Source organism: Crocodylus siamensis, chromosome 4, assembly GCF_052110815.1.
Source record: "Crocodylus siamensis isolate JL-2025a chromosome 4, ASM5211081v1, whole genome shotgun sequence".
NCBI classification, from domain to species: Eukaryota; Metazoa; Chordata; order Crocodylia; family Crocodylidae; genus Crocodylus; species Crocodylus siamensis.
Window position 1 is genome coordinate 236719362 of NC_143398.1, and position 27560 is coordinate 236746921.

The 27560-nt window shown below is 45.0% G+C and overlaps 1 long non-coding RNA gene across 1 annotated transcript in view; it reads right to left on the reverse strand.

Moving 5' to 3' along the window:
• Positions 1-2342: 2342 nt before the first annotated feature.
• The window catches only part of LOC149867694 (uncharacterized), a 33995-nt gene continuing 8777 nt past the window's right edge, over positions 2343-27560 (reverse strand). Inside the window, exon 2 of the long non-coding RNA XR_016442116.1 lies at positions 2343-2616. This is a non-coding gene — a long non-coding RNA (uncharacterized LOC149867694). The remainder of the gene's footprint in view (positions 2617-27560) is intronic.

A 27560-nucleotide genomic window follows, 5' to 3' on the forward strand; every position in this document is an offset into this window, starting at 1 on the left:
CGATGGGGTACCTCTGCAGGTACTCCTGGGAAGCACTTCTCAAACAGTAGGGCAGCATGGTGGGGAAGATCTCAAAAATAGCATCTTCAGGCCACCGAGTGTGCAGCAGGCTGACATCCTAGGCTGCACAGAGGTAGAAATCTGCCTCTTCATGGTAAAGGAGGTGACTGAGTGGGGATGGTCTGGGAAGGGTTTGAAAGTGAAGCTTGTTTGCAGTCGAGAAGGGAGAGAGGGATTCAACAAGAGGGATAATGTAGTCAAAATGCTCTTCGCAGCTGCACTTTGGATATGAGGGGCGCAATTGTAGCTGTCAAGTCTGGAGAAAAGGATGCTGCAGTAACCCCAAGTGAGGTGGTGCTCTCTCCTACTTCGGGGGTCTTCAAGAGGAGGCTGGACAGAGATTTGGCTGGGGTGTTACGATCCTGGCACTCATTCCTGCCTGGGGCGGGGTCGGACCTGCCACCCTACTGCCAAAAAAATTAAATTGCAGAAAGTCAACAGCTGATCTGTTTAGGTCCCTTCTGACCCGAAGTACTATGATAAATAGCGATGTTAGATGATGAGAACAGGGACAAGCGTTTTCCCTGTGGACTGCATGTGAGAATCCACAGAGAGGTCATAGTTGAAGAGGATGCATGTGGTGGGTCTAAGATACTGGTAATTATCAGAGGACTAAGTGAGGAAAAGGGCTTGGACTTTGGCAGGGAAGTGGGGAGACAGAGACCTAGTCAACCTATGTTGGTCTTGAGTTGAAACGGAGATATCCCAGAGGGGATTCTGGAGAGAGAGAGGCTGGGATAGAAATCAATACATCTGGTGTACAGAGGTTAGATCTGAGTGCTATCTGCATACAGACAGTACCTGCATTTGTGTGTCTGGATAAGATTACGCAGAGATAAGGTGGAAAGAGGCAAAGGGGGCCAAGCATGGAGTCCTGTGGAAGCCAAAGGGAAGTGAAGAGGATGATGAAGAACATGCTAAAGGAGCACTTAGAAAGTGAGAACTGGGAAAAAATGCGAGTCACGGACGCCAAGAGAGAACAAGATTTCAAGAGCAGAGTTGACTGTCAACGGTGACGGACTGGTCACTGGAGTAAGGAGGGGGTGCTGGCTCTGAAACTTGCTCTGAGGAGGTCATTAAAGACTTTGGTGAAAGTCACCTGTGGAGGGCAGGAGGCACAAGCCAAGTGGAGAGCATCTTGAATGGCAGTAGCAGAGAGAGTAACCAGACAGCGCAAGTGAACGCTGGAGATCTTGCAACCCCTCGCTGTGAAGAGTCCCAGGAGTCCAATGAGTCTCACGCGCGAGTAATTCCCACTCACAGGCAGGTTGCAGGACTAACTGTGTGAAGGCAGTGGGCTGTGATTGAATCCCTTGTTTCCTTGCAACGCATGTTTTGACAAAGAGGTTTCTTCACGTGTCCTGGCACACGATGAAAGCAATCATGTTCTCTTTGGGAAACAGCGGCATATAAATGAGCAAGAGGAATCAAACGCTATTCGGCGTTCTAGCCGTGCTTGCTCTGCAAAGATGGAATGGATTCAGCCAAAAGAAAAATACAACTTGGATCGCCCTCTTGTGGTTTCCAAGAAATACGTCACTTTGGGCTAATACAACCTGGACACACCTAGGAGTCAAACACTGCAGCCATTCACCACTGTACTGGGTTAGTACAGGTATTCAGTAGCCATTGTGATGATGCCTCTCTGTAGTAGAGGTACTGAGTATTTAAAGAGAAAGAAGCTCGTTATAGCACTTTCAAAATGGATCCAAATTATCGCTGGTTAACTAGAATTAAGTGCAATGTGTGCTCGTACAACTTAACATGATTATATATAAACCAATGTGTTTTGACACCAGTTAGGAGCCTTGCTTATATCTGTGAGGATGGAAGTTAACACTTAGCTCTCCAGTTAAGACTGAATTATCTTGTTTAACTGCTACCTGCAAGAGTCAGAGATTGTTGAAGCCAGAAGGAACAATTGTGACAGTCTAACACCGGGCAGTTTTTCTTTGAACTGGATTCTGTCTCTTAAGACACATTCTGCCTCTTGTAAGCATTTCCAGTGGAAGAGACTTCTCCATAGGACTTGGCAGTTTGGTCTTCTACCTGATTATGCTCACTTATAAATTTACACCATACCAGTAGTCTGAATTTTCCTGGCTCCAACTTCCAGCTTTCAGTTCTTTGTTTTTTTTTCTCTGACTGCAAGAGCCCTCTGTTGTCAAAGTATGTTCTGTATGTAGGTACTTATTCAAGCATGAGCATCACCCCTTAACTTTTACATTGGCAAGTAAAATAACTTCTGCTAGAAGGCATGTTTGCAATCTTCTAAACATTCTTGTGGCTTTTCTTTTATTCTAAGATCCCGCCTGAATTGTGGGTGCCAGAATTCAAACCAGTATTTCAGTAGTGGTTGCACAAAAGCCAAATACAGTGGTAGAAGAACCTTCCTACTCAATATTCCCATTTATGAATCCAAGGATTGAATTAGCCCATGGGAGTTGATTGTTTACCGTGACTTCCAAGTCCTATTCAGAGCTGTTGCTTCCCATCCCGTAAGTATGGCCTTTGGTCCTTGTTCCTTGCTGTATGCCTGTACATGATGCCACCCTCCTGCCAAAAAAATTAAATTGCATAAAGTCAACAGCTGATCCTAACAGGGCCTTACTAGGAATTAGGGCTGTGTGAAACTTTGGCAGCAGTTTCGGTTCAGAGGTGTCTTGGCCCATTTCGGTACCCAAAACACCGAATCCGAATTGAAACGGAAGGCTCTGAAACTAAACGAAAGCATCTGAAATGTTTTGGAAAATGTTGGAGTTTCAGAGCCGGGGTTGTAGGGAAACAGAAACTAAGGGATGGGGTGGAGGTAGATTTGTAATGTTGCTTCAGTAATAGGGAGTGGAGGAGGCATCTGAACCAGTCTCCCACCTTCCAGTGTCCCCGGCGCTCGGGGTGGGCTGTGCCACGCAGTGCCAGCCAGCAGTGGCATCCTGCTGTCATCCCACGCGCACGCCTGGGGGCCTGTGCCCCCGGAAGGTATCTGGCAGAGCCCTGCAGTCCTCCCCGGGGGTGCGGGCCCCCAGGTCTGTGGGCAGGATGATGGCAGGCTGCTGCTGCCACCATGTGATACGAGTTTTGCTTTGAACAGTTTGAAGTGCAGTTTCACAAAAACCCCTGTGTCTATCTCCTTGAAACTTGGCAGGCATCATGCCCTCAGAAGGGGATACCATCCCTGCATTTTTCATCTGAATTGGCCAAAAATTGACAAAGTTATAAGTATTTTGGTGATTCCCCATTATAGTCTATGGGCAAATCTCCAGAACAGCATCGAAATTCTGAAAGTTTCAGTCGAATCAAATTGAGACAGCGATCTGAAACACCAAATCAAATCACTGTCCTTCTGAAATAGCCGAATCTGGATCCGAATTGGAACAGAGCTGTTTTGCACAGCCCTAGGAATGCATTGACTTGGCGATGGTCCCTATTCGTGATCACACACTTTGAGATCAACCTAAGGTTCTTTGGGTGAATCCAATATCTTTTATTAGACCTGGCTTGTCCAACACACAGCCCGCGGGCCACCGTGCAGCCTGCCAAACCGTTTTCTGAGGCCCAAGGTGCTGCGACGGGGAATGAAAGTAAACAGTTTTGGCGGGAGAGGAGCCCTTCTGCGCATGCGCCAAGGCCCGTGGGGCAGGCAGAACCCTGCAGCCGGGGTGTTGTTTCCCCACCGAGGGGGCAGGAGGCTGGTTTTGTTGCCGGACGAAAACATGGCAGTCTCCTCTCCGTGCGGATGTGCCTGGGCCGCGGCACCCAAGGTACATGTCAGGACGTGATGTGGGTAGGAGAGTGGAGCAGAGCAGGCAGCTGGCCTCGGGGCCCTTCCTGCCTGGTGCTAGACACCCGACGCCCGTCCTTGGTTGTGGGCGAAGAATGGCAGACAGGCCGTGGTTACTGCGCACGCGCTGAGGCTCGACTCCCTCTCTTTGGAATCGGTCCTTGGGGGCAGCTTCGGCTTGGCCTGGGCACTAGATACTGCGCACCCGTGAGCTCAGGGTGCGCTCACCTTGTCTGAAGAAACCTGGAGCTTGAGCAGGGGATTTGGATTCTGCGCACGCGCTTATCTCCCCCTTCCCATCTGGGCATGTTCTGGGGGCTGCTCCTTGCCCCTGGCAGTGCCCAGTTTGGGGGGTGGGGCAGAGGGGCTTCCTGCCCTGCTAGGCTTTTTCCACACTAAGTGGAAAATACGTACACCAAGAGAATATTAAAATATTTTTAATTTGTTAATAGACATTTTGTTAATAGCTGGAAAAATTCTTCTTTGCAAGCTTTTGGGTACAAACACCCTTTTTCAGGCTGAGGAAAGCACAGTTGTTCTGTGCTCTTTCTGGATCCCAAAGAACCTGGTCCGCTGATGTGCTTAAACCAACACGGCTGCAACCTTTACCCCTGTAAAAAAAAAAAAAAAAAAAAAAGCATGCTCCAGCTTCTCCCCAAAGCAGTGAATTTGTCGCCGCCCCCCAGTGTTTCAGCTAGTAGCACCCAGGCCAAAGGTATTAGCCAGTCTGGCTCCCCAGCCAGCCGTTCCCAGCAGAGCCAGGGGTCAGCGCCAGGTCGGGTCCACACCAGAGAAGAAAGGGTTAGCTGTCGGCTTCATTTGTGAGCGGGCTTGCTAGCTGGGCTGAAAAGATGTAGGTTGTTGATGTGTTGTTTTTGGGGGGGTTTTGAAGACTGTTTCACATGTAAGCTCGTGCTGGCTTCTCTCCAGCCAGCTGCTGCTCTTGCCACAGAACAACGTGAAAGTGGCTACAAGGACCCCAGGTCTTGTTCCTCAAAATCTAAATTGACTGCTGGGTGTTATTAGCAGGGGTGGATTGAGGAGTGTGTGTGTGTGTGTGTGGGGAGGGGGGGTTCACTGGTGCATTTGCACCCCCCTTTGATTCCTATTCTTTCATTCATTGAGCAGTGAGTAGAAGTGAAAGTGCTTATCTTAGTCAAGTGTTTGGTGTTTCATTGTTGCTTTTATAATGTTTTTATTTTGGATTTTAAACCACATTTCCATTTCATTGTCACTTCCTACAACTTCATTAGTGTCAAAGGTCACGTGACATCACTTCCTGATGTGATACCACTTCCTGTGAGGTCTTTGAATATGGCTCGCCAGCCCACTGGGTGATGAAAAGTTGGTGATCCGGCCCCATATTCAAAAAGGTTGGACACCCCTGTATTAGACCAACTGTATTAGACCAACTGAAATAGTTGGGAAAGAATTTTTAAGCAAGCTTTTGGGTTGAAAAACCCTTCGTCAGGATAAGGAAGTCTCTGCAGTCGGTGTGTGCTCTTCCTGGATGGAATGAAAAGTAAAGAAGCCAGAGGCTGGGCTGGGCTGCATGCCAGATGGGCAGTCTGAACTGCAGAGATGTTTTAGTGTTGGCAATAAGAGACCACCCAGTACATGCCACTGAGATTTAGACTGAAGTCCCTCTATGGCAGCACATGATTCTTTTCTACTCCTTGTAGCTAGGGATTTAAAGAGTCTGTTCTCCTGTCTTGTGTACTCTGGTGGTCTGGAGAAGATGCTAATAGGCCTTGCATGTTATCTGTTAGTACACTGAAGATCATTTGCTTCTGAATCTTTAGTGCCACTCCCATTTCTCTCTTGCCTGCTAGATCTTTCCAAAATGGGTTATAACTTTAGGCTTTAACATAAAATTTAGTGAATCTTTCCACTTGGGTACCATGATACCTTTAACACATAATACCAACTGATTCAAATTCATGCTCTTAAAGAGTCATTTTGGTTCTTCCTCTTTGTTGCTGGAGCTCTTTCCATTGCTACGTGGAATCTACTCTCTTCATGTCCCTACATGTTTCGATATTTGTTCTTGACATGTTTTAGTTCTAAACAAATGCTCTTTTGTTCTCCTTGTTCACCCTCCTCTTCTGTTAACTTACTGTCCTCAGCTTTTTCTCTAGAAGACTGGCTGAGATGAAGGCTGCCCATACTCTATTCTTTACACCACTGAGTCGGTGGTTCACTTCTGTCTACCGGCTTTCTTTGCTCAAGGGATGAAAAGGATTTCTGGGGAAGAAGCAGTCATTCACTCTCTTTCAACAGTGTTTAGAGCTCCCTGCACTCATCAATAATATACCAGGTTTCCCCTGAATATGAAGCAGGGTTACTTGTGTGAATGTGTGAGATTACCCATGTACTTCTGGAGCTGATCCAATCTTAGTTTCAGTTCATGTCTGTGCACCAGGAAGGCTGGCTTTTCCAATGTAGAATGTTCTTAGTACAGAGTCTCCAAGAGGATTATCTTGGAAGAATGAGATCTTGCGGGCATGCTTGGTAGTCTTGCAGGTTTAGCTGAGCAGCCATCAGCAGTATGTCCAATACAGTTTTTTGTTTTATTTTATCTTCAGAAAGACTTTCAGAAATCTCCTCTCTTCTCTTCTCAATGCAGCTCTTTGGTCTCATAGTTTCATAGTTGGTAGGATCAGAAGGGACCTGAGGAGATCATCAAGTCTGACCCCCTGCCATGGCAGGAATGAGTACTGGGGTGAAACGATCCCAGCAAGGTGATTGTCTAGCTTTGTCTTAAAGCCCCCCAGGGTAGGAGCCAGCACCACTTTGCCTGGAAGTTGGCTCCAGACCCTAGCCACCCTGACTGTGAAGTAGCGCCTCCTGATATCTAGTCTGAATCTACCCTCTGCCAGCTTGTGACCATTATTCCTGGTCACTCCTGGTAGTGTTCGGGGGAACAGGGACTTCCCCAGTGCCTGCTGGTCCCCTCGGACTAGTTTATAAACAGCCACTAGATCCCCCCTCAGCCTTCTCTTGTGGAGGCTGAACAGGTTCAGGTCCCGTCACCTCTCCTCGTAGGGCCTGCCCTGCTGCCCCCGATCATGCGAGTGGCCTCCTCTGGACCCTCTCCATGTTGTCCACGTCCCTCCTGAAGTGCAGCGCCCAGAACTGCATGCACATAGAGGGGGAGGATTACCTCCTTGGACCTGCTTGAGATGCATCTGTGGATGCACGACAAGGTGCGGTTGGCCTTCCTGACTGTGACCCCACACTGCCGGCCCACGTTCATCTTGGCATCAATGATGACTCCAAGATCCTTTTCTGCCTCTGCACTGACGAGAAGGGAGTTCCCCAGCCTGTAGGTGTGGTGCTGGCTCTTCCTCCCCAGGTGCAGCACTTTGCACTTGTTGGTGTTGAATCCCATCCTATTCTCATCCGTCCACCCCTGTAACCTGTCCAGGTCCGATTGCAGCCTATTCCTTCCTTCTAGCGTGCCCACATCCCCCCACATCTTAGTGTCATCAGCAAATTTGAACAGGGTGCTTTTTACCCCCTTGTCCAAGTCCCTGATGAAGATGTTGAACGGTGCGGGCCCGAGGACCGAGCCCTGGGAGACCCCACTGCCCACATCCCTCCAGGTCAAAAATGACCCATCCACCACCACTCTCTGGGTGTCGCCCTCCAGCCAGTTGGCGACCCAATTGACTGTGTGGGTGTCGACACCACAGTCCCCCAGTTTCTTAATGAGAGAAACATTAAGGGTGAGAGACATAATGGGGTGAGAGACAGTGTCGAAGGCCTTCAGAAAGTCCAGAAAGACTGTGTCCACTGCTACCCCTGCATCTAAGGATTTGCCAACCTGGTCGTAGAAGGCCACCAGGTTGGTCTGACAGGACCTGCCTCTAATGAACCCATGTTGGTTGCCCCTAAGCATAAGCTTCCCCACTGGCCCCTCGTGGACATGTCAGGATAACTCTCTCAAAAAGCTTGCCCAGGATTGAGGTAAGACTAATTGGCCTATAGTTTTCCGGGTCCTTCTTCCTCCCTTTTTTGAAGATGGGAACCACGTTGGCCTTCTTCCAGTCCTCTGGCACCACACCAGAGCACCATGAGTGCTAGTACAGCCATGCCAGGGTTCCCGCAATGACCTCAGCCAATTCCCTCAGTACTCTGGGGTGGAGATCGTCTGGACCAGCTGACTTGAACACGTCCAGTCCCTCCAGAAGTTCCCTGACTAGATCCTCACTGACCCTTGGCCTGGGTGCGCATCCCTTGGGGTGTAAGGGGGACCTGGTGGGGGGGCTGTTCTTGTCCCTGCTCAGGAAAATGGAGGCAAAGAAATCGTTAAATAGGTTAGCTTTGTTGTCTGGTGTGACGACCAGATTTCCTAGCGTGTCTTGAAGCGGCCCCACATTACTCGGGACCGTTTTTTCCTCCCATGTATTTAAAGAAGGACTTCTTGTTGTCCTTGATCTGGGAAGCTAGTCCCAGTCCCACCTCCACCTTGGCCTTCCTGACCGCCTCCCTGCAGCCCCGAGCAACTGCAGTATAATCCTCCCTGGTGATGTCCTCTCCCTGTCATTGGATGTGCACCTCCCTTTTAGCTAGGAGACATTCCCAGATGCTTTTGGTGAGCCATGGGGGCTTTTGCACCCTCTTGCCCTCTTTGATCTGTGTTGGGATTACCTCCCTTTGGACTTGGAGGATCGTCTCCTTAAGGAGCGACCACTCTTCTTGGACACCTGGCTCCCCGCCCCTCCGGGACCTCAGTGCTTCCCCAACTATTCTCCTTAGCTCATTGAAGTCTGCCCTCCTGAAGTCCAGGGCTGCTGCTTTGCTGTAGGCCTTTGCCACCTTGTGCTGAATGGTGAAACCCAGCAGGCGATGATCGCTGTCGCCCAGGTGGTCAAGCACTCGCAGCCCCCTCACCAGGTTGTCACCTGTGGTCAGCACCAGGTCCAACAAGGTGTTTCCCCTGGTGGGGTGGTGTATCTCCTGGGTTAGATGGAGGTCCTGTGGTTGGTTTTCTCAACTCTGCAGTGATGATGATTCCTGTATCCGGTTGTCTGAGAACTACTATATCTCTTTGCCCCGTTGTGTCTGTACTTGCTCTTCCAAACGGCTCTTTTTTTTTTTATTTCTCACTCTACCATCTGCTTGCATTTCAGATGGAAGTAATCCTTTCTTTCTTAAATCAGGGGAAAAGAACATGACATAAACCTTACAGATGATATCCACGGTTCTACCACTAGCCATAAGGAAGGTCATGCTCAGTTTAAGTACTGAGATGTGTACCTGATAAATACTGTATCAATAGGTGCATTACAGCTCATTGGAGAGCAAATTGGCACATGGCTGTGTGTTTTGTTTTTTTTCCAAGGCAGGCTATTAAAAGGTGCCTGGAACGAATACTGAAAATCAGCAAAAAAAGGCAAAGTTCAGGGCTAGAGAACCTCTTTGTTCACTTCCGGGCATGGCAAAGATATGTTCTGCCAAACAAAAGTTTGTGGCACAAATTGATGTCAGTCCTTGTCACTGGAAATCTCTGAAAATGTCTCCTTATCAAGTGCAGTTTTCCTGTAGCTTCCACAAGCTCAAGTGGTTCTTCATATTCCAGAAGCTCACTGGAAAAGAGAGCTCTTGTGTTCTCCATATCGCAGGAGTGTGTGCTACTTGCCACGTTCTAAGAGTCGCAGATTTGGAAAGAGGTCGTACACCAGAATGGAATTTGCTACCTTTTAGTTATTTGCTTTCTGGGACTTCGTGCTTGCATCTCTTGTCCTAGTGAATTATTCACCACTCCAAGAAGTCTATCAGTATTTATTCTCTAAGGGGTCTGGATGTGTAGCTAACACGATGTAATGAATATTAAGGTGTAAAAGCTTAATATACTAATGAGAATGTAGTGTTTGAAAACAGCCTTTAAACCTGGAATGAAGTCAGAAAGGTTATGACACAGCCTTCTACAGCATTTCCTGATTGTATTTAGGATTCCTTCAGTTCTTACAGCAAGGGAGGTATTATCTACATGCCCTGGACTGCAGGAGAGGTGGAGGCCAGAAAGGCAATCCTCAAGTAAAATGTTTTTCATTGACCTGGAAAGAAATTGGAAGCCATTGCACAGCATGAAGTTCATACTCAAGTCTTCTGGGCTTTTTAGTTATAGCAGGCCTAGCTGTTCATCAGCTGGGGTGGAGAAGTGCTTTCTCTGTAGGTGCCGATACTGTCCTGTGCCCTCCTCCTTGATGCACTTGTACTTGGCATGCGGAAAAACAGGTCTAGCAATTTGCACTAGCTTTATTTTAAGAACCTGGATTCTTCATGGGTTTAGGTTGCACATGCACACAGACACTCACACGACTATGAAGACAAAGGTTTCCAAACTAGCTGGGGCTATGCAAAGTCTTTATGCTTATACCCTGGGTTGTGCAGTTTGGACACCACCTGCTTTTGGTGGATTGTTTCCTAACACTAAGAATATTGTCACAGGCCAGGAATTGCCTGGGTGGAAGATCTGGCCTCCACCCAAATAGTGAAGGGACAGCATTTGTTAACAGTAACTCAAAGGTATGCTTGTAAAACTATAGGTTCTCCTTAGTCCTTCCTGTAGTGAAAAAACAACTTCAAATACTGACTGAGGAACACAAGTGGGGCCACCTTTCCTATCAGCATCTCTATGGAAGCCAGGAGCCCACCGTGCTGGACAGGATTTCAAACCCAGGTTCTGTCTTACTGCTGCACTTTCTAGTGGAGCTTTTACCACTATTCCCAACACAACCTATTCTGAAACTGCAGCATGGTGTTCTCTGTAGCTCCAGTTAGCCTGCCTTATACATGTTTCTCCCTATATGTGAGAGAGAATTTAACATGGTTTCATAGATTCATAGTTTGTAAGAGGCTGGAAGGGACCTCAAAATATCATCAGGTCCAGTCCCCTGCACCAAGCAGAAAAGAGAACTGGGGGTCAGGTGACCACAGCAAGGTGAATGTCCAGTCTCCTCTTGAAGATTTCCAGGGTAGATGATTGCACCACCTCTGGAGGGAGCTTATTCCAGTCTGGACACCCTGACTGTGAAGATGTTTTTCCTAATGTTGGGCCTGAATCGGTCTTCCAGGAGTTTGTAGCCATTACTCCTGGTTTTCCCCTTGGGTGCCCTGGTGGACAGTTGCTCACCGAGCCCTTGATGCACTCCCTTAGTGTAGCAGCGAGTTGCTACCAGATCCCCTCTCAGTCTTCTTTTCCTCAGGCTGAAGAGTCGCAGGTCCCTCAGGCTTTCCTCTTATGGCTTGCCTTTTAAGACTCTGATCATATGTGTGGCCCTTCTCTGGACTCGCTCAAGCTTGTCCATGTCCTTGTTTAAGTGCGGTGCCCAGAACCGGACGCAGTCCTCCAGCTGCGGTCTCACCAGCGCTGAGTAGAGCGGAAGAATCACCTCCTTGGCTTTGCTGGAGATGCATCAATTGATGCACGCCAGAGTATTATTTGCCCTACTGGCTACAGCAGGGGTGGGCAATTATTTTGGGTGGAGGGCTGCTTACTGAGTTTTGGTAAGCCATCGAAGCCCACATGACAGGTGATCAGGGGCAGATAAATATTACTTTTCTAAATTTTTTAGGGACCCCGCGGGCTGGATAGAATGGTCTGCCGGGCCGCATCTGTCCCCCGGGCCACATTTTGCCCACCCCTGGACTACAGCATCGCACTGCTGGCTCATATTCATACCACAGTCTATTATTATCCCCAGGTCTCTTTCATTCATGGTGCTAGTCAGTTTGGTGCTGCCAAGCCTGTAGGTGTGTTGGGGGTTGCTCATCCCGAAGTGGAGCACTTTACATTTCTCGACATTGAACTTCATCAGGTTTTGATCTACCCGACTTGCTAGCCTGTCTAGGTCCACCTGTATCTGTAGCCGATCTTCAAGTGTGACCATGCTTCCCCATAACTTGGTGTCATCCATGGACTTGGCCAGTGAGCTCTTCACCCCCACATGCAAATCATTAATAAAGATGTTGAAAAGTACTGGACTGAGCACCGAGCCCTGCGGAACACCGCTGCCCACTTCCTGCCAGGATGACATAGAGCTGTTCGCTACGACTTTCTGGGGCCTATCCTGCAGCCAGTTTCTCACCCACCTGACTGTCTCAGAGCTAACCCCACATTCCTCCAATTTTCTTGTGAGGGCATTGTGGGATACTAGTTCAAAGGCTTTTTGGAAATCTAGGTGTATGATGTCAACCTGGTCTCTCGTGTCCAGGTGGCAAGTTACCTGGTCATAGAAGGAGATGAGGTTGGTAAGGCAAGACCTGCCCGTGACAAAACCATGCAGGCTGTCATTCAGAATTTTACCTTCTGCAACCTTATTGCAGATAAACTCCTTGACAACCTTTTGTAGGATTTTCCCTAGGACAGAAGCTAGGCTGACTGGCCTATAGTTACCCGAGTCCTCCCTCCTGCCCTTCTTGTGGATGGGCACAACATTGGCCCTCTTCCAGTCCTCAGGAACTTCTCCAGAGCACCACGAGTTGTGGAAGAGTTTTGGCAGGCGTTCCGCAGTGACTTTGGCCAGCTCCTTCAGCACTCTTGGATGAAGATCATCTGGTCCTGCTGACTTGTATGCATCTTATTTTATTAATTGGTCATACACCAATTCAATGGCAATAGTAGGAAGGCGATTATTCCTATGGTGCTCATCCTCTACTCCACCTGGCATGGTTTTCCCTTTGGTCTGGTGACAGACCAAGGAGAAGTAGACATTCAGGAGTTCAGCTTTCTCCTGGGGGCTGGTAACCAGCTCCCTTGAGTTACTGAGCAATAACCTGACATTCCCATTTGTTTTCCTCCTGTTCCCTATGTATCTAAAGAATTATTTCTTGTTGTCTTTGATCCCTGTTGCTAATCTAAGTTTGGTCGTCACTTTTTAGCCTTTCTTATCTGTTCCCTGTAAACGCAGGCCGTCGTGGAATAGTCCCCCTTGAGGCCTGCCTCAAGCTGCCATTGTTCATAAGCTTCTTTCTTAAGAGAACAGTGATTTCCCTGTTTAGCTAAGAGGGCTTCCCAGCCCTTTTGTTACCTTTTCTCCACATGGGAATGGACTTGTTTTGTGCTTCAAGGATCATGTCCTTAAGAAACAACCACTCTTCATGCACACCTTTTGCCTTCAGTCCCTGGTCCTGCAGCACTTGCCCTGCTACTGACCTAAGCTTGTTGAAATTTGCATTTTTGAAGTCCAAGGCTTCAGTCCTGCTATCTGATTTGTCTGCCTTATGTTGGACCATGATGGTTTCATGGACGCTGTCGCCCAGACTTCCCTCTATATTTAAGTCGGTCACTAGGTTGTCTGCTTTGGCCAGAACCAAGTCCTAGCAGGGTGGCACTTCTGGTTGACCCATGCATATCCTGAGTCAGGAAGGGCTCCTCAACACAGGTAAGGAAGGATTGGGACCATTCCAACTTGGCCGAGTGTTCTGGATAATTAAAATTGCTCATGACAATCATGTCATGTTCATGTGCAGCCTCAGTCAGTTCTTGGGTGAACTCCAGATTGAGTTCCTCCCCCTGGTTTGGTGGTCTGTAGTATACACCTACAGTTAGATCTCTCTCTTGCTGCACCACCCCTCCAGCCCCACTGCAACTTGACCCAGAGGGTTTCAGGCTGTCCATTTTTGGAGCTGATGTCAGCCTCCAAGGAGGTGTACTGCTCTTTCACATAGCAACATCTCCACCTTTTTTCCCCACCCTGTCCTTTCTGTGCAGGGTGTAGCCCTCTATAGCTACACTACAGTCATGTGAGGAGTCCCACCAGGTCTCCGTAATCCTTACTAGATCATAATGCACACTGGAGAGTAGGAGGGCTAGCTCCTCCTGCTTGTTCTCCACGCTCCTGGCATTAGTATATAGGCACCTGAGTCCTCCAACTGAGGCCCTGCTGATGGAGAACTATTCCCTCAGCTCCCGCAGGACTGGTTCTCCCACTGTCCCTATCTACTGGACTTGTTGTTAGGGGCTGGAAGGGACCTTACAGATCATTGGGTCCAGCCCTGCTGCACTTGGGCAGGAAAGGTTGCTTGGTTCAGATGACCCCAGCAAGATGGGTGTCAATACTCCTACAACCTGGCTATAGAATTCCTTCCTCTGAAGCCTGTGGTATGTGCCCTTGCTAAAGCAGTGTACTGGGTGGAGATGGGCTGATGCTCTCATTTGATATAGCTGTTCCTGTGTTTTGCAGAACACTGATTTTGTTACAAGCTGATGGGATACAATGGAAATGATCCAGCCTGAGCATCCCATCCAGAAGAGACTGAGTAATGATAAACACGCACGTAACACAAAGCAGCTCCTAATCTGCAAGTGAATGTTTCTCCCAGGGAGAAAATAATACTGCCATTATCAGAGTACTTTAGCTCCTGCTCTCACGTCAGTTATGATGTTGTTGTTTGAACACTACCCTCTGCAGACTCAGGCATACTTCTTAACCTGGAGTACCGATTGGTGTTGTTAGCTCTAAGTCAATAGACCTGCTTTGTTTTAGTGGGACCCTCTGGGAAATGATGTTGAAATGTCAAGAAAATTCAGTTAAAATAGTCATTGTGTGTGTAAGATGCCAAAAATATTATTGGTAAGTGACAGGACACCTCACAGTATAGTAATGTGATCTATTTCTCATGATTTTTTTTTCAGTAGATTATTGCCACAGCTAATCCAGTCATTACTAACACCTGCTTTGCAAATACTTTAATGAATGTAAGTGTTGAGTTGAGTTGGGTTCTCAAGGTCTTATTTGTTACACAGGCAAGAGCTGGGTGTATGGGAATGCTTGTGCCTCTCCTTTCCAAAATGTCAAGAGTCTAATAGGAATGATTATTTACATGGTAAGCAGCATTTTTTTTCTCCCATCTAAAATGTTAGTGTTTAGCGAGACTCTAAAAGGACCTGCTTTTTCAGGTGGCTGAAGGCACTTGCAGGTGCCTTTTTAGAGGTCTTCATTTGACCCCACATGATTTGCAATGAATACTATTCATAATACGTAACTATGTATGACATCCATCACTAAGAAGTCTTTGCCTGCCAACAATCTGAAAATGTTCTGAGCCTTCCATCTTGGGCATATTAGAAATTGTACCATCTAAGATGCCATTGTTGTAACTGTTGACAAATGCTGATTTTTTTTAAATTTTTGTTTTTAATGACAGTGGCTGTAATCCTTATATGCAATCAGGACAGAGATAACAATGTGCTATAATAGATTTTTCTTTTGGTATTTGATCGATTTTGTGGAACTCCTTAAGCATTATAAACACTGTTTCATTCTTTACTTGTGTAACAAATATTTATCTTTTCATACCCATAAAGTTAAAACCTTTCAACTGAATGCAACTGAGTAGTGCCTTGTGCATTTAAAAGTTTTAAAGTAGCTGAATCCAGGAAATGCAGTTTTCTGGTTTGGGAAAACTAAAATAATGCACATTGCACAATCCCTTCTGTGTAGGGTTAACTAACGGGCCTGACAGCAATGAAGTTTAAATCTTGAAACAAATTTCCCTACAATTTTGGAGAGTGGAGTAGAGAAAAACAGGACGACTCTAGAGTTTTGTTTCAGTCTAGTATGGAGCCGGAGATGACATTTGGTTCCAACAAGTTGGAGGACTTGGAATCTGGGATCTGGCTGGGCTCTGCCTCTGATAAAAATGCAATAAATATAGTTTGAGCATACATCTTAAAAAAAAAAATAAAAAAATTGGGTCACCATTTCCACAATGAAGATCCTCTTCTGTATGCTACATCCTTCTTTGTACCCAATTTCCCGTGCTGTTACGACAAGCCGCCATCTCTTGTGCTTTTACTTAATGCCAGTAATAATCTAGCCCTGGCTTCCTCCCTCAGTGGGCCCTGCTGTGGTCTGTGCATTGCCTTTATTACCTGCTTGTTATTTTCAACAGTCTTTCAGGGCTATTGTATGAGCTGAGCTGAGTTGTGGCTGGAGTGCTCCTGGCAGCCTGTTGCTTGGTGGCAGGGACAATGCTGTTATAAATGCACTATGGAACCTGAAATTCAGGTGCAACTTATGTAATAATAATAGCCACAAAGTGCTGGGGCTGCTAGACACAAATATAATAACTGAAATCCCAAATCAAGCTGGAGTGTCCAAAGCGTAGGTTAAGAATGAATGAATTGGACATTGTAAAAGAGGCTGCATAATCAGAAAATGCTGCAGAAAAGGTTGTTTAGCCTCAGCTGCTGTGTGCTCTGGACTTTGTGTCACAAGAGAACTAGAAAGGTGGTTTCAACTGGTAGCCAATGCCCAAGCTAAGTCAGGATGCCCTGCAGAGGCAATACCACTGAATACCTTTGTAGCCCTGGTTACTGAAATCACAGAATCTCCCAGTAATGAGGTCTGTAACTATGAGCCATACTGATTGCATTTGAACTATACAAAGATTCACACTGAACTTGTTTAAAGTCATATCCTAATGTTCCCAGGGCTGGGTGTAAAACCTGGCAAGGACTCTCTTGGTGCAGATTTGGCTTCTTCCAAAGCCAATCTCAGAACTGGAAAGAATGCCCAACAGTTGATAGAAAGGCTTCTTCTGTGACCTGTTTCCAAAATGCAAAACGTATGGTCTCTGACTACAGACGGCAGATCTGTGGTTTAGCAGCATTTATTCTCCTCTATTTGAACTTCCTTTTTAAAAGGTACCTGGTGTCCAGGGATTCACAGCTCCAAGTCAGCAGGTACTACATGGGGAAAGAGAATAGGATTTGCAGAAGCCTGTTGTTGAGGGCAGGGTCACTTCACGTATCCTTTAGGGAGAGAGGGCACTAGGCCATGTCCCTCCGCGAGCTGTAAGTCCGAACTCTGGGTTGAAGGGAAGTGTCTCGCTTCATTTGGGATACCTGGCTACAAACCCTCTCCTGGATTTACGCACCTGTGCTGGGTCAGTCCTCTCACATGGGAGATCCCATATCCCCATATGCCCCCTAGCACAGAGATTAGAACATTTGCCTGGGAAGTGGCAGGCTCGGGTTCAACATCCTCTGCCTGACTTGGAGCAGGGATTTGAACCTACTTCCCGGGGGGGTAAGTGCTGTCCCACTGAATATCAGGCTCTATAGTGCAACTGAGGTTGCTCTGTCTTCCCTGAAGAAGCTGTTCCACTTAATACAGAGAATGAGTCAGTCTCTTTCTTTCCTTCTTTTGGCCTGAAATTTAGTGTTCAGCTGGGAGACTCCTGCCATGGCATGGAGTCAGACTTGATCTGTTCAGGTCCCTTCTGACCCTGCCAACTACGAAACTCAGGGACCACTGTACATTTCAAGGGATATTTAAGTATTTCATGCAAAGGCTTCTGGCAATTTCAGTAGAAGAGACTGAAGAGGCCTAGCTTGGAAGTCCCAGAGTCAGTAGTCAGAGCTTCCCATTGGAAGTAGATTTTTAATATTGCTCCAGTAATAGGGAGAGGAGGCATTTGAACCAGTCTCCCACCTTCAAGGTGAATGCCATACCCCCCGGGCTGTTCGTTCCAAAAGCAGAATGGTCTCCTCTGCAGGTGATGTGAGCAAGGGAATGCCTTGTTTGCCAGCCTTGCTAGGACACGTGAGAGAGACGTTGCTCATTATGTTCATGCCTCTTGTGGTTCTGCATGTCTTGTGCAGAAATTTAGGCACTTGGGAGTTTTTATGGGCTGAAACTTAGGTGAGGTGCTGGAGGACTTGCAGCATGTACAAGGTTAGGCAGCAGCTCAGCTGGGTTTTTGTGAAAGCTGAGTAACGTCTAACTGGCAGGATAACAACCTCAGTCCCATTTATGAGTCTAGTCAAAGGGCCTTTGCAAAGTATGACAAAATACTGAGTCTTTATTCATATATATCTCTGTAAACACTGTTTGGGTCTGGGTTGCTTTTCTTTATAGTTAATTAGCCATTCTCAAAACTAAATCAATGCAAGGTTGCCTTTGCATGCTTCAGTCAGGTAAGTGGGTCTGAAAATGAATACATGTGAACAACTGTTTGTCACAATGGGATGTTGACTCTGGAGCCTAACCATGACCCAATATAACAGCTCTGCAATGTTCACATGCAGGTCTAGAGTTCAAAATGCTCATCTTCACCCTCTCAACTCCCACTCTATAATCAACTATAAAATTGAACATCAACTGCCGCTAGATTAATCCACTGAATGTAGATCTTTAGATAGCAAAACAAACTACCAGTCTGTGAAGTCCCATATGCTGCTTTGGCATTGGCCGGTGTCTGATTCTGTTAACAAAGGCCAAAAATCCCTCCCATAATGCATATAGCTAATTGTGCAATGCTTTCTGATGGGCAAGGTTGTAAGCTTTTCAGGGTAGAGACGGTCTTTTTGTTCTCTTGTTATACTGTAACTAGGACAATGGTGGTTCTAATCCATGATTTCAACCATAACTGAAATAATAAATAATAAAAAGTGTTCCCACCAGAGCACCAATGCCCTATAGCAGCAAACAGGGGTAATTAAATCTCAGCTTGCATATGATCCTAAAATAATCTGGCTGCAATGTGGAAGAGAGTGAGGCTCCCTTTACTGTTGGAATTCAACTCGTGCCCTCCTTGTGGCTTGTGCATCTTCACTACTAGTCCAGAAAACTTGGTGACCATTAGTCTTGTGAGTTGCTGCTGCAGAGCTGAAGAGGAACTAAACGATGACACCTGGAAAACAATGTTAGAAGAGAAATTCCAGGATGGTGCTAGAGTCTAAACAGAAACTAATAAAAACACTGGCTGTACCTCATCCAACCACAGCTGTTCCATTTCTGGGGAGCATTTTGCCAGTGACTGCAGAGACCTACTAACTTTCCCACTGCGTGGACCAAACATGCAGTAGAAGAGGAAGGAAGGAGTTAAGAAAAGAAGAACGGGAAGACTTTTAAGGTTCCCAGTGGTTGGGGGAGGGCAGTGGGAGGTCTAACCACACAGCAGTTCCATCAGTGGAGACCATAAAGAAGTACAGCAACCTTTCCTGCCCAAGTGCAGCAGGTGCTGACATTACAAATGAAGTGCTGACCGTGTGCCGCAGAAGGCACAAAATGAGGAAGTCCTTTGTCTAAAGAAGTTACAGCTACACAACCTTCAGAAATCCCAGGCAAAAGTAGCCTTTGTTGTTTAAAAGTGACAGTCAAAACATTGCTCACAAATACTTCCCAAATCCTGACTGCTGTGCGAGTGTGTTGGCTGTCTTGCTGAGATGACCCAGTGTGCACAGTGTACAGTGAAAGTGTTAGGAACTATTAAGCAGCGATGTGTACCAGAACTGTAAGTCTCACTCACAATGGAATGACAGCTACTAGGTAGAGCATTATGTTTTAATGGCCTGGTGCTATTGTATGAGACGATGACTCCTGATTATTTTTTTCCCCTCTGTGATGACGTAATGGTTATTTCTTTAATCATGAGGTTTATTACAAAGAAAGGAGAAATGAATCACCAGAGAGAAATCTTAAAAGCTATTTGTTCATTTGAATGCATAGTCTCTCATTTGTTGCCGTCAATCTTTTCGGGTTTTTTTCATTGCTTCAGTGAACTTTCTCAATGGCAATGGAGTGTTTTTTTCTGAGATGCTTCCAGTTTTGCTCTAACCTCTTAACTACAACTAATCTAAGAGCTGCTGAAATGAGGTCCTGATGCTGCAGGGTGAGAGTTTTATTTCCCAGAATGGTCCAAATAATTGGCATTTCCAAGGTGTAGGCCACAAAGGCCTATTGCACTATCTTCTGCCAGAAATTTCTAGCTACAGGAGACAATTTAGAGAGATGTATTCTTTTTTATTTTAAATATACTCTTTATTTCTGAGCTTGGCTGCAGTTACAAAGAACAGACTAGTGGGTCCCATACATGTTTGACTTGTAGAGTCTTGCAACAAGTTGTGTAAATTCAGAAACAGGAGAGAGATAATATGGTATTCCCTTTGGAAATCCTGGAATCAGTGGAAATCATTTTAGCTATTTGTGTCTGCAGGCTGTAGCCCTGTTTTTGTTAAGCACAATTAGTCTTCTCTTCCAAACAGGTCTGTGAGGTGCTTCCCCAGTATAAATATTTGCTAGTAGTAATAGGATGTGTGATTCAATATATTTAGACCATAACAATCTTGAGTGGTAAATAACAGCCATTATTTTGATTTTAAAAGGTATTCTCATACACGAGGACTACATGCCTCTTAAAAGCTGTCTTTCTATCAACAGGTATTGTTTCAGCCCTAAAATCAACATTATATAAATGTGAATAGTTGTTGTAATTCATTAGGTTTTAATCTATGCCTCTTTACAAGCAAAAAAAAAAAAAGTTACACAATTGCATGGTTTATTTGCTTTTTCCATTTGTCCTTTTTACATGTACATTCTTAGAGCCAAAGGAATAGTAACATATTAAAAATGGGTACAAAACTTTCACCCTGTCATATTAACTCTTTTTTTGTTGTTGAGGTGGTAGTATAAAAAGTTGAGTGTCAGGGCTGCATTTTAAACAAATGTTTGGTATGGTAAGATATTTTGTGAGGATACGGCAAAACAAACCAACCAAAAAAACCAAACAAACCAGGTATGACCAATAACTTTTTATGGATGTTACTTGCAGTAAATGTCAGCAGTTATATGTACCTTAGTGTATGCATACATACGGAAAAGGACCCTTATTACTGCTTCCCATTTTTCACTGTTTATTTTATGGCACACTGAGAGAGAAATCTCTCCAAGTCTTGTAATTTTTTTCAATAACATGTTTTACTATCTTTATCTTGCTTTCTTTATTGCTATTTTTCAAAGGAAATGCCCCTTTCTCTAAGGAAACTGTGGCTATAAACACAAGTTGTCTTTGTGTCATTTTTTGCATGGTAGATTACTAATTCCTTTATAAAAATTATGGTTGGTAGCTAGTCTGTATAATAGTATTTTACTTTGCATCCCTTTCAGACAGCTCTCCAGTTCTGTAAACTTTGTGGTGTAACGTGGGTGTGAAACAAGTTTTAGTACATCAGTGGGTAGTTTTAGAAAAGAGGACTGACCTACATAATTGCTAATTTGTGTTGAGTGGAACTGACCTTTTAATGAAATACATTGAGATAATCAAAGTCAAGATATTTATGCTGCCAGATTTTTAAAACCCTTATTTTTTGTCTAAGTATAAAGCTTTAAAGGGAAGCCAAGAGTCTAAACCGGGGTACTCAACCTCCAGCCCACAGAGCCATGTGACGTGGTCCCCAGGGCTCCCTGCAAGTCTGCAAACTTAGGAGTAGGGGAACAGGGACAATTAACACTGCCAGCCCTCCCCACTGTTTTAATTTCCAAACACTGAGGGGCAGATGACATGGGTCTGCACATGGGGTGTGGCTGTAGGCATGATGTATTTCAGGGCTTGATCCAGCAGGTTTGATATGGTGTACAGGCATACCTCGGAGATATTGTGGGTTCGGTTCCAGACCACCGCAATGAAGCGAATATCACAATAAAGCGAGTCACACAAATTTTTTGGTTTCCCAGTGCATATAAAAGTTATGTTTACACTATGCTGTAGTCTATTAAGGGTGCAATAGCATTATGTCTAAAAAACCAATTATCTTAGCTAGATCTTCTGGATAACTTGCTGCAGCTTCTACATCAGCACTTGCTGCTTCACCTTGAACTTTTATGTTATGGAGACGGCTTCTTTCCTTAAACCTCATGAACCAACCTCTGCTAGCTTCAAACTTTTCTTCTGCAGCTTCCTCACCTCTCTCAGCCTTCATAGAATTGAAGAGAGTTAGGGCCTTGCTCTGGATTAGGCTTTGGCTAATGTTGTGGCTGGTTTGATCTTCTGTCCAAACCACTAAAACTTTCTCCATATCAGCAATAAGGCTGTTTCGCTTTCTTATCATTCGTGTGTTCACTGGAGTAGCACTTTTAATTTCCTTCAAGAACTTTTGCTTTGCATTCACAACTTGGCTAACTGTTTGGCGCAAGAGGCCTAGCTTTTGGCCTGTCTTGGCTTTGACATGCCTTCCTCACTAAGCTTAATCATTTCTAGCTTTTGATTTAAAGTGAGAGATGTACGACTCTTCCTTTCACTTGAACACTTAGAGGCCATTGTAGGGTTATTAACTGGCCTAATTTCAATATTGTTGTGTCTCAGGGAATAGGGAGGCCTGAGGAGAGGGAGAGAGATGGGGGAACGGCCGGTCGGTGGAGCAGTCAGAACACACACAACATTTATCGATTAAGTTTGCCGTCTTATATGGGCGCAGTTCGTGGCGCCCCAAAACAATTACAATAGTAACATCAAAGATCACAGATCACCATAACAAATATAATAATAATGAAAAAGTTTGAAATATTGTGAGAATTACCAAAATGTGACACAGAGACACAATTACCAAATGTGACACAGAGAAGTGAGCAAATGCTGTTGGAAAAATGGTGCCAATAGACTTGCTCGACACAGGGTTGCCACAAACCTTCGATTTGTAAAAAATGCAATATCTGCGAAGCGCAATAAAGCGAAGCGCAATAAAACGAGGTATGCCTGTACTGGTGAGATCAGGCCCCAGCTTAGCTGGCCCTACTTACCAGAGGGATTGGGCCTCAGTTGGGCTGGCCTTGTGTGCTGGCAGGATTAGGCCCCAGCCCTGTGCACTGGATGACAGTGGATTGGGCCCATGGTTTGGATCTGGACTATGGACCAACCCTGCAGCACAAATCTGGCCCATGGGACTGAAAGGTCAGGTACCACAGGCCTGAACTATTAGGACTGATTAGCCCCTGCTAAGGAACCTTGCCTAATGTACACGCTGGTTTGTGTCGTTACCCAGCGAGGCTGTGGAGTCTCCACCCTTGGAGGTTTTTAAGACCCAGGTAGACAAAGCCTTTAGGATGATTTAGTTGGGGATGGTCCTGCTTTGAGCAGGGGGTTGGACTTCACCAGATGACTTCCTGAGATCCCTTCCAATTCTCATTTTCTACGTTTCTATGAAATTCCTTCCCAGAAAACTCTACCCCATTTGTATGTTTTGTATTTTTACACACTTACATTTTAAAGCGTTTTTTTTTAAATAACATTTCTGAAAAAACTGGTGGCACGTTTCCAATGTGTCTGCCTATTTGCTTTTGTTCTAGAATTGCCTTTGAGTCAGGTTCTGTATTTCAGGGGCATGATACAGATTTGAAATTTATAATTAAATATGAACCTGGTGGTAGTGGCTATTTCGTAATAAAGAGGTCTGTTTAAATTAACTTTGGATAAGCAAAGACCTTTGTCTTGTTATTTAGAGAGCTTCTTTGTGAAGGCTGTAAGCCAGACTAGAGATTGTTAGCTACTGTTTGATTCTAGATAAATCTGCATTGTCAAAAAACCAACTTACACATTAGAAGAAATAGGGCATCTTCAGTTTACTTAGAGGTTTGGAATACTACCAAGGACAAATCTTTTTGAGGGCTGCAGTGACTGGTTTTGAATAAGCATTAACCTTTTGACTTGGATCCAAAAATTTAGTTTAAAATTAAGTTCTATCCTCAGTTCTATTGGGGGATGTACAAGCGCAAGGCAGGGTGGAACTTGTCCAACAGGGATTGTCTTAAATCATTTTGTTCCCTGAGAAATGGACATTCCTCCAAAAATCCTTTTGAATTCACCTACCTGCTCTTACTTGGGAACTAAATCTTATTTTACTTTCTATTTGCTAAGTCTTATCAGGTTTAGTCTGTTAATGGATGTGGCTGCCTATGGTCTGGAATAGCTGGAATTCTGACTTACTTAGCATTGCAAAGGAATGAAAAACCAGAGTTTATTGCTCCTGGGCACATTTACACCTGTACCTGGGACCTCAGCACATTGAGCTGGAGCAGCACAACCCCGGCTGGCAGAGGACCTGGGGGGTCAGCCTCCCAGCCTGGAGCTGCTCCACCACAGTTCAACATGCTGTGGAAGGGCTGGCTGGGGCACAAGGGTGCGCCAATGTGGGGCTAGCCGACAAGCACCCTCATGTCCCACCCAGCTCTGGTCACTGTCTACACGTTCATCGTGGTAAATAATTCTGCCATAGGATATTGCTTGCATCAGGCAGTACTATCCTATGGCAGAGTTAATTACTTCACTCTGGCCTAATGACGCTGCATGTGTAGTGGGGATGCTTTACTGTGGAACTAATTAGTCAACTGCAGTAAAGTGCATGTGTAGATGCGCCCATTGAGTCTGACCTTGTATGTAATACAGCCCAAAGAAAGTCACCCAGCAACTTCTGTGTCAAGCTCATGTATTTCCTTTAGCTCATCTTTTAGAAGAATACCTGGTCATGATTTTAAAAGATGTCAAGTATTGGACAATCCACCACAGTCCTAAGTCAATTGTTTCATTAGTTCATCTCACTCTCCTAATTTATGCCTTATTTTAGTCCAATTTTGCCTAGTTTGAGCTTCCAAATTTTGGTTCCTATGCCTTTTTTCTATTAAATTAAAAGCCATCTACCAGTACTATCAGAAATCTTTCCCCTGTGAAAGTTGTTGTAGATTGTGATCAAGGCACCTTTCTAGTTTTCATGGATAAATTAAATGTAATTACTCACCATGCAACATGTCTTACAAACTAACACTGGTCAAACAAATGCTAGTAAAACTTCTTGCTGTGACTTCTTTTTTGGCGGGGGAGGGGAATAGCTCAAAAGAATGGTCGTACTATTTTGTTTCACTGAAGGTTTTTCATTCCACTTATGCTTCAGTGTTTCTTTTAAAGTTTCTTGGTTTAAGTGTGCCTCAATTGTGTGATACCTCATACATATGTTCCTTTTCTCCTTCCTTCCTTGCAATGATTAATATTGTGAAATTGTGTCAAAACATTTCAGAACATTAATTTTGTGAATTTTTTAAAAATTTTGTATACAAAATTTCTGTTCTGCTTTAAGGACAAGATAAGACAGCACAATTGTAATTTTTTTGAGAAAATGACTGAGCTGTATTCCAGACTCAAATCAATCTTTTAGTTCTTTTCTATATACTCTTTTATACTCTAGTGTCACATTAAAAAAAATAAAATATCTGATAGTTCAGTAATTGTTTTGTTAATTCTAGAGATAACTCTATTGTCTGACTTGCTGTTCCACTGCTTATAGTTCTGAGATTAGCTGTGGCATTGCTCTAGGCGCTAATGTTATCTATTACTACCTTGCATTTCAGGATATAGTTTTTTGTAAGTATGTGCAGCCCATGTTTTTCCTAGGTTTATGACCTTGCATTTGGTTGTAGTAAAATGCATGTTGTTGAAACGAGCTCACCTTACCAGCCAAATCAGGTTGGCCTGTTACTGTCCTGTTCCCCTTCATTATTTTCTATTCTACAAATATTTGGATCATGCACAAATTTTACCAGCAATGATGTTATAATTTTTTCCAGAACACTGATAACGATTTTGAATAGCTTTTGGAAAAGAGTAAGTCCCTAAAGGACTATGTTGGATCACAATTCCCCATGTAAGATTGTTACATGATCTGTCTGATGAATAGTTTTTAATCCATTAAATATGGGCTCCTTTGATCTTTTATAGTAGAGCAAAGGAAGCTAGGAGTTGCCAGACTGGATCAGATGCGAGACCTTTCTACTCCAGTGGCCAGGGCAAGAGTTTTCAGAGCAAAGTGAGAGCTGTATAGTGGCCAGATGAGAGTCCTTCACTCTCTCATTGGGTCTGTTCTCTTCCCAATAGTAAGAAGTTGGCTTAAACCCTGAAGCAAAAGGTTTAATATCCTTTCCAAAAATGTTACCTTATAACTTTAAATATTCTTGATAGCAAATATCTATCCAATCACTTTTTGAAGCTTAATAAATGTTTGGCTTCAGTTGTTTTTATTTCCTGTGACATTTTAATTATTATTTGAATAGTGTATTGATTATTTTCTTGGTTTTCAATTTCCTAGCTTTAGGCTTATTAGTTCACATCATGGTCCTTTCTAGTATGACAACATAAGACCCTGATTTATCTTCTTTCTCCCAGGCATTATCTATGTCCTTTTATCCTGTCCCTGCACAGTCCTTCCCTTTTAAAATAAATAATTCCAGTCTTTCCAGTTGGTCTTCAGGTGAGTTTTCCATGCCCTTGGTCACTCTTGTTCTTTTAAATTCTGCAATATCCTCTTTGAGTTGTGGTGACCAGTACTGAATACAACATTCCAGATAAAACTGCACCATTGATTTATGTAAAGGCATCTGTGTTATTCCCTGTCCCATGTCTTTATATATGTTAACATTTAATTTGCTTTTACTTGTGAGCAGCTGTACATCAAACGGATGCCTTCTTTAAGCTGTCTTCTGTGGTCCATAAGTCCCTTCCTATGAATTTAGTTAAGCCCATGTTAGAAATGGAGTATTGTTAGAAATGCACAGCTTGCATCTTGCACCTGATAAGAAAGAAACACTGCCAAGGAATTTTTTCCTTGCCCAGCCTTGCCACAGCTCTTCTTATACTAAATCGCAGACTCTCCCCCAGCTTCTCCCTAGCCTTTCTCATGCAGATTACAGAAGCTGGAATTCAACTGACTGTGTCCTTGAAAGGGGGGGGGGGTGTTTAAACTCTTGGTGACCTATAGTAGTCTCTGAGCATGCTCAATTAGCTGATGCATATTTACCTCTCCGCCCTGCATACTTAAGAAGTTAATTATGATATACATGCGATATATGTAGTGATGTAACCACATGTATGCTTGTATGAAACGGAAGTGAGCTGTAAGAGTTCCTGTTTCTGCACACGTGCCCAGGAGGAAAAAGATACATACAGCCTGCAAAAATTCCTTGGTGGGTTCGGAGTAATCTGAGTCTTTGACTCTGCTCTGACCCTATTTGCAAATATACCTTTTGTGCCATCTAATGAGTGTGTGTCTGTGATTTTAGTGGCCTCCAGAGAAACGAACCGCTTTTAAGCATCACCCATGTAAAGTATAAGTAGTTCAATTTTTTCCTTTCTATGTGAAACTTGCTATTTAGCTAAACAAACTGGTTTGTTCCTTCTCCGTTTCCTTATGGGTAGGGCCTGATTTAAATCACGATTTTGCATGTTTTGTGAAAATCAGAAAAATGCAATTTGTACCAAAATGCCACGATGTGGCCGCTTGCTGGGGAGTTTGCAGGGCCTTTTGTTGCAACAAGATGTCTGCTGCAAGCTGAGGGGGAAGCTTTCCCCAGCCAGCAGCAAAAGCCCAGCAGCCCAGGGGAAGGAGGAAGGGGTTGCAAAAGGGATAGGGGAGGAGAGAGCTTGGGGATGGGTAGAGGAGGGGCTGTCTGATCCTCCAGGCAGGAAAACTGGGGCATAGGGAGTGGGGGTGCCAGGGGGCTGCCTTGGCACATGGCCCTGGCACTGGGTAGGGGAGCGGCTGTTTGCTCCTCCCAGAGCCTCAGTTTTGCTGCCTGGGCCAGGAGCTGGGGGGGGAACGCATGTGTCAGATCCACTGCCAACTGGCCAGGAGTTCAGCAGAGCAGAGTGGCATTTTTGGAAAGGGGATGTCCTCCCTGCCTGTCAGAAACATGAGCCAGATGCCCGCTACTGCTGTTCCTGCCTCTTCCAGTGAGGAGGAGGACAGGGCATGGGCTTTTTTGCAGTGGTCAGAGGCCTTCTCCCAAAGCCTAGGCTGCTGCAATTAAACCTGGCTTTAAACCTGCCCCCTCAGCCAATCGGGGGTGGGGAGAGGAGAGTGCGCTACCATCTGGGTGTGAAAACGGCAGCCCCTGCCATGATATTAGCAAACTGGGCCCGCAATTTAAACCAGGCCCTACTTACA